This window comes from Mustelus asterias, chromosome 20 (assembly GCF_964213995.1).
Source record: "Mustelus asterias chromosome 20, sMusAst1.hap1.1, whole genome shotgun sequence".
In the NCBI taxonomy this organism is placed as follows: Eukaryota; Metazoa; Chordata; class Chondrichthyes; order Carcharhiniformes; family Triakidae; genus Mustelus; species Mustelus asterias.
In genome coordinates, this window is record NC_135820.1 from 23,792,716 (window position 1) to 23,800,734 (window position 8,019).

Below are 8,019 nucleotides of genomic sequence, written 5' to 3' on the forward strand. Positions count from 1 at the left end.
CGAAAGTGTCTGACTCCACTATCACTGCAGGCAGTCCATTCCACACCCCAACCACTCTCTGCGTAAAGAACCTACCTCTGATATCCTTCCTATATCTCCCACCACGAACCCTATAGTTATGCCCCCTTGTAATAGCTCCATCCACCCGAGGAAATCGTCTTTGAACGTTCACTCTATCTATCCCCTTCATCATTTTATAAACCTCTATTAAGTCTCCCCTCAGCCTCCTCCGCTCCAGAGAGAACAGCCCGAGCTCCCTCAACCTTTCCTCATAAGACCTACCCTCCAAACCAGGCAGCATCCTGGTAAATCTCCTCTGCACTCTTTCCAGCGCTTCCACATCCTTCTTATAATGAGGTGACCAGAACTGCACGCAATATTCCAAATGTGGTCTCACCAAGGTCCTGTACAGTTGCAAGCATAACCCCACGGCTCTTAAACTCCAACCCCCTGTTAATAAAAGCTAACACACTATAGGCCTTCTTCACAGCTCTATCCACTTGAGTGGCAACCTTTAGAGATCTGTGGATATGGACCCCAAGATCTCTCTGTTCCTCCACAGCCTTCAGAACCCTACCTTTGACCCTGTAATCCACATTTAAATTAGTCCTACCAAAATAAATCACCTCACATTTATCAGGGTTAAACTCCATTTGCCATTTTTCAGCCCAGCTTTGCATCCTATCTATGTCTCTTTGCAGCCTACAACAGCCCTCCACCTCATCCACTACTCCACCAATCTTGGTGTCATCAGCAAATTTACTGATCCACCCTTCAGCCCCCTCCTCTAAGTCATTAATAAAAATCACAAAGAGCAGAGGACCAAGCACTGATCCCTGTGGCACTCCGCTAGCAACCTGCCTCCAATCTGAAAATTTTCCATCGACCACCACCCTCTGTCTTCGATCAGACAGCCAGTTACCTATCCAATCGGCCAACTTTCCCTCTATCCCACACCTCCTCACTTTCATCATAAGCCAACCATGGGGGACCTTATCAAACGCCTTACTAAAATCCATGCATATGACATCAACTGCCTGACCTTCATCAACACGCTTAGTTACCTCCTCAAAAAATTCTATCAAATTTGTGAGACACGACTTGCCCTTCACGAATCCATGCTGACTATCCCGGATTAATCCGCATCTGCCTAAATGGTCGTGCATCCCATCCCTAAGGACCTTTTCCATCAACTGACCAACCACCGAAGTAAGACTAACCGGTCTATAATTACCAGGGTCATTTCTATTCCCTTTCTTAAACAGAGGAACAACATTCGCCACTCTCCAGTCTTCTGGCACCATCCCCGTGGACAGTGAGGACCCAAAGATCAAAGCCAAAGGCTCTGCAATCTCATCCCTTGCCTCCCAAAGAATCCTAGGATATATTTCATCAGGCCCAGGGGACTTATCGACCTTCAGTTTATTCAAAACTGTCAGTACATCCTCCCTCTGAACATCTACTTCCTCCAGCCTATTAGCCTGTAACACCTTCTCTTCCTCAAAAACATGGCCCTGCTCCTTGGTGAACATTGAAGAAAAGTATTCATTCATCACCTCTCTTACCTCTACTGACTCCATACACAAGTTCCCACTACTGCCCTTGACCGGCCCTAACCTCACCCTGGTCATTCTTTTACTCTTCACATAAGAGTAAAAAGCCTTGGGGTTTTCCTTGATCCGACCCGCCAAGGGACTTCTCATGCCCCCTCCTAACTCTCCTAAGCCCCTTTTTCAGCTCATTCCTTGCCAACTCGTAACCCTCAAATCGAGCCATCTCAACCTTGTTTCCTCATCCCTACAAAAGCTTCCCTCTTCCTTTTTACAAGACATTCCACCTCTTTTGTGAACCATGATTCCCTCACTCGGCCATTTCCTCCCTGTCCGACAGGGACATACCTATCAAGGACACACAGTACTAAAGAACAAAGAACAAAGAACAGTACAGCACAGGAAACAGGCCCTTCGGCCCTCCAAGCCTGTGCCGCTCCTTGGTCCAACTAGACCAATCGTTTGTATCCCTCCATTCCCAGGCTGCTCATGTGGCTATCCAGGTAAGTCTTAAACGATGTCAGCGTGCCTGCCTCCACCACCCTACTTGGCAGCGCATTCCAGGCCCCCACCACCCTCTGTGTAAAAAACGTCCCTCTGATGTCTGAGTTATACCTCGCCCCTCTCAGCTTGAGCCCGTGACCCCTCGTGATCGTCACCTCCGACCTGGGAAAAAGCTTCCCAATGTTCACCCTATCTATACCCTTCATAATCTTGTATACCTCTATTAGACCTCCCCTCATTCTCCGTCTTTCCAAGGAGAACAACCCCAGTCTACCCAATCTCTCCTCATAGCTAAGACCCTCCATACCAGGCAACATCCTGGTAAACCTTCTCTGCACTCTCGCCAATGCCTCCACGTCCTTCTGGTAGTGCGGCGACGAGAACTGAACGCAGTACTCCAAACTCAAACCAGCGTTCTATACAGCTGCATCATCAGACTTCAGCTTTTATACTCACTCCAGCTTTTATACTTGTTCATTGAAAAAGTTCCACTTTTCATTAGTGCCTTTCCCTGAGTTTCTGTTCCCATCTTATGCCTCCTAATTCTTGCCTAATAGCATCATAATTACCTCTCCCCCAATTATAAACCTTGCCCTACCGTACGGCCCTATCCCTCTCCACTGCAATAACAAAAGACACCGAACTGTGGTCACTATCTCCAAAGTGCTCTCCCACAACCAAATCTAACACTTGGCCCAGTTCATTTCCCAGGACCAAATCCAATGTGGCCCCACCTCCTGTCGGCCTATCCACATATTGTGTCAGGAAACCCTCCTGCACACACTGCACAAAAACTGCCCCATCCGAATTATTCGACCTACAAAGGTTCCAATCAATATTTGGAAAGTTAAAGTCCCCCATGACAACTACCCTATGACCCCCACACCTATCCATAATCTGCTTAGCAATTTCTTCCTCCACATCTCTATTACTATTTGGGGGCCTATAGTAAACTCGTAACAACGTGACACTGGAGGCAGGTTGCTAGCGGAGTGCCACAGGGATCAGTGCTGAGAGGCAGGCTGCAAAATACTCTGCAACACTCTCTCTCTCTCTCTCCCTGCCTCCTTGGTTCTCTCTCTCTGCCTCCCCTCAAAGAACAAAGAACAGTACAGCACAGGAAACAGGCCCTTCGGCCCTCCAAGCCTGTGCCGCTCATTGGTCCAACTAGACCATTCGTTTGTATCCCTCCATTCCCAGACTGCTCATGTGACTATCCAGGTAAGTCTTAAACGATGAAAGTGTGTCTGCCTCCACCACCCTACTTGGCAGCGCATTCCAGGCCCCCACCACTCGCTGTGTAAAAAACGTCCCTCTGATATCTGAGTTATACCTCACCCCTCTCACCTTGAGCCCGTGACCCCTCGTGATCGTCACCTTCGACCTGGGAAAAAGCTTCCCACTGCTCACCCTATCTATACCTTTCATAATTTTGTACACCTCTATTAGGTCTCCCCTCATTCTCCGTCTTTCCAGGGAGAACAAGCCCAGTTTACCCATTCTCTCCTCATAGCTAAGACCCTCCATACCAGGCAACATCCTGTTAAACCTTCTCTGCACTCTCTCGAAAGCCTCCACATCCTTCTGGTAGTGCGGCGACCAGAATTGGACGCAGTACTCCAAATGTGGCCTAACCAGCGTTCTATACAGCTGCAACATCAGACTCCAGCTTCTATACTCTATACCCCGTCCTATAAAGGCAAGCATACCATATGCCTTCTTCACCACCTCCTCCACCTGTGCTGCCACCTTCAAGGATTTGTGGACTTGCACACCTAGGTCCCTCTGTTTCTATACTCTTGATGGCTCTGCCATTTATTGTATAACTCCCCCCTACATTAGTTCTTCCAAAATGCATCACTTTGCATTTATCTGGATTAAATTCCATCTGCCATTTCTCCGCCCAATTTTCCAGCCTATCTATATCCTGCTGTATTGTCCGACAATGTTCATCGCTATCCGCAAGTCCAGCCATCTATGTGTCACCCGCAAACATGCTGATAACACCAGTTATACCTTCTTCCAAATCATTTATATATATCACAAATAGCAGAGGTCCCAGTACAGAGCCCTGCGGAACACCGCTGGTCACAGACCTCCAGCCGGAAAAAGACCCTTCGACTGCTACCCTCTGTCTCCTGTGGCCAAGCCAGTTCTCTACCCATCTAGCCACCTCTCCTTGTATCCCATGAGCCTTAACTTTCTTAACCAACCTGCCATGAGGGACTTTGTCAAATGCCTTACTGAAATCCATATAGACGACATCCACGGCCCTTCCTTCGTCAACCGTTTTTGTCACTTCCTCAAAAAACTCCACCAAATTTGTAAGGCACGACCTCCCTCTTACAAAACCATGCTGTCTGTCACGAATGAGATTGTTCCGTTCTAAATGCGCATACATCCTGTCTCTCGGAATCCTCTCCAACAACTTCCCTACCACGGACGTCAAGCTCACTGACCTATAATTACCCGGGTTATCCCTGCTACCCTTCTTAAATAACGGTACCACATTCGCTATTCTCCTATCCTCAGGTACCTCACCTGTGCCCAATGAAGAGACAAAGATTTCCGTCAGAGGCCCAGCAATTACATCTCTTGTCTCCCTGAGCAGTCTAGGATGGATGCCATCAGGCCCTGGGGATTTGTCAGCTTTAATGTTACCTAAAAAACCTAACACTTCCTCCCTGGTAATGGAGATTCTCACGGGTCAACACCTCCCTCTGAGACACTCCCAGTCAACAAGTCCCTCTCCTTTGTGAATACCGATGCAAGGTATTCATTTAGGATCTCCCCCATTCCCTTGGGTTCTAAGCATAATTCCCCTCCTTTGTCCCTGAGAGGTCTGACTTTTTCCCTGACAACTCTTTTGTTCCTAACATATGAATAAAATGCCTTAGGATTCTCCTTAATCCTGTCTGCCAAGGACATTTCGTGACCTCTTTTTGCCCTTCTAACTCCCCGTTTGAGTTCTTTCCTACTCTCTCTGTATTCCTCCAGAGCTCCATCTGTTTTCAGTTGCCTGGACCTAACGTACGCCTCTCTTTTCTTTTTGATCGGATCCTCAATTTCCCTGGTTATCCACGGCTCTCGAATCATACCTTTCCTATCCTTCCAGAGTCCAGTGAATTTTGGTAAATTACCACTAGTGCATTTGCTATTTCTCCCGCATCTCTTTTAGTACCCTGGGATGCATTCCATCAGGACCAGGAGACTTGTCTACCTTTAGCCCCATTAACTTGCCCAACACTACCTCTTTCGTGATAATGATAGTTTCTAGGTTCTCACCTGTCATAGCCTTTCTGTCATCAATTTTTGGCAGGTTATTTGTGTCTTCCACTGTGAAGGCCGACACAAAATACCTGTTCAATTCCTCAGCCATTTGCTCATTTCCAGTTATTACATCCCCCCTTCTCAGCCTCTAAAGGACCAATGTTCACTTTAGCCACTCTTTCATTTTATGTATTTGTAGAAACTTTTGCTATCTGTTTTTATATTCTGAGCTAGTTTACTCTCATAATGCATGTTACTTTTCTTTATAGCTTTTTTCGTGGCTTTCTGCTGACCTTTAAAGATTTCCCAATCCTCCAGGTTCCCACTTATATTTGCCGCTTTGTATGCATTTTCTTTCAATTTGATACTCTCCTTTATTTCCTTAGATGTCCATGGCTGATTATCTTTTTCTACAGTCCTTCGGTATTCACAAAGGAGAGGGACTTGTCGACTGTGAGTGTCTCAGAGGGAGGTGTTGACCCGTTAGAGAGAATCTCCATTACAAGGGAGGAAGTGTTAGGTTTTTTAGGTAACATTAAAACTGACAAATCCCCAGGGCCTGATGGCATCCATCCTAGACTGCTCAGGGAGGTAAGAGATGTAATTGCTGGGCCTCTGACGGAAATCTTTGTCTCTTCATTGGACACAGCTGAGGTCCCTGAGGATTGGAGGATAGCGAATGTGGTACTGTTATTTAAGAAGGGTAGCAGGGATAACCCTGATAATTATAGGCCAGTGAGCTTGACGTCCGTGGCAGGGAAGTTGTTGGAGAGGATTCTTAGAGACAGGGTGTATGCGCATTTAGAACGGAACAATCTCATTCGTGACAGACAGCATGGTTTTGTAAGAGGGAGGTCGTGCCTTACAAATTTGGTGGAGTTTTTTTGAGGAGGTGACAAAAACGGTTGATGAAGGAAGGGCCGTGGATGTCGTCTATATGGATTTCAGTAAGGCATTTGACAAAGTCCCACATGGCAGGTTGGTTAAGAAGGTTAAGGCTCATGGGATACAAGGAGAGGTGGCTAGATGGGTAGAAAACTGGCTTGGCCACAGGAGACAGAGGGTAGCAGTCGAAGGGTCTTTTTCCGGCTGGAGGTCTGTGATCAGTGGTGTTCACAGTAAGGAGTCTAACAACACCAGATTAAAGTCCAACAGGTGTATTTGGTAGCAAACGCCACTAGCTTTCGGAGCGCTGCTCCTTCGTCAGATGGAGTGGCCTGTTTGAGAGCAGATTTCCACTTCATCTGATGAAGGAGCAGCACTCCGAAAGCTAGTGGCATTTGCTACCAAATAAACCTGTTGGACTTTAACCTGGTGTTGTTAGACCCTTACTGTGTTTACCCCAGTCCAATGCCGGCATTTCCACATCATGACCAGTGGTGTTCCGCAGGGCTCTGCACTGGGACCTCTGCTATTTGTGATATATATAAATGATTTGGAAGAAGGTGTAACTGGTGTTATCAGCAAGTTTGCAGAAGACACGAAGATGGCTGGACTTGCGAACAGCGATGAACATTGTCGTATAATACAGCAGGATACAGATAGGCTGGAAAATTGGGCGCAGAAATAACAGATGGAATTTAATCCAGATAAATGCGAAGTGACGCATTTTGGAAGAACTAATGTAGGGGGGAGTTATACAATAAATGGCAGAGCCACCAAGTGTATAGAAACACAGAGGGACCTAGGTGTGCAAGTTCACAAATCCTTGAAGGTGGCAGCACAGGTGGAGAAGGTGGTGAAGAAGGCATATGGTATGCTTGCCTTTATAGGATGGGGTAGAGAGTATAGAAGCTGGAGTCTGGTGTTGCAGCTGTATAGAACGCTGGTTAGGCCACATTTGGAGTACTGTGTCCAGTTCTGGTCGCCACACTACCAGAAGGACGTGGAGGCTTTAGAGAGAGTGCAGAGAAGGTTTACCATGATGTTGCCTGGTATGGAGGGTCTTAGCTATGAGAGATTGGGTAAACTGGGCTTGTTTTCCCTGGAAAGACGGAGAATGAGGGGGGACCTAATAGAGGTGTACAAAATTATGAAAGGTATAGATAGGGTGAACAGTGGGAAGCTTTTTCCCAAGTCGGAGGTGACGATCACAAGGGGTCACGGGCTCAAGGTGAGAGGGGCGAGGTATAACTCAGATATCAGAGGGACGTTTTTTACACAGAGTGGTAGGGGCCTGGAATGCGCGGCCAAGTAGGGTGGTGGAGGCAGACACGCTGGCATCGTTTAAGACTTACCTGGATAGTCACATGAGCAGTCTGGGAATGGAGGGATACAAACGAATGGTCTAGTTGGACCAATGAGCGGCACAGGCTTTGAGGGCCGAAGGGCCTGTTTCCTGTGCTGTACTTTTCTTTGTTCTGAAAGATGTTTTGTTTCAGATTATATCGAATTTTCTCGGGCCCTTCTTTCCTGCTCCTTGTTACGACAAGTATAACCTTTTCAAACTATAAACCACAGAAATTACACAGAAACACTATGGTAGCAAACAACAACTACAATGCCAAGAGCAAAAAAAAAATAACTTACCAATCAGCACCCTTGCTTATTGCCTCTACTGCCTGTTTCACCTAACTCCAAAAGCACTCATCTCAGTCAAACAGCACTCACCGTGCAGTCAAAACAGCACTCTGAGGCCTCTGTTTATATAGGCACAACTTACAAGGCCCTGGAAGTGGTTACAACTAGTTGTACA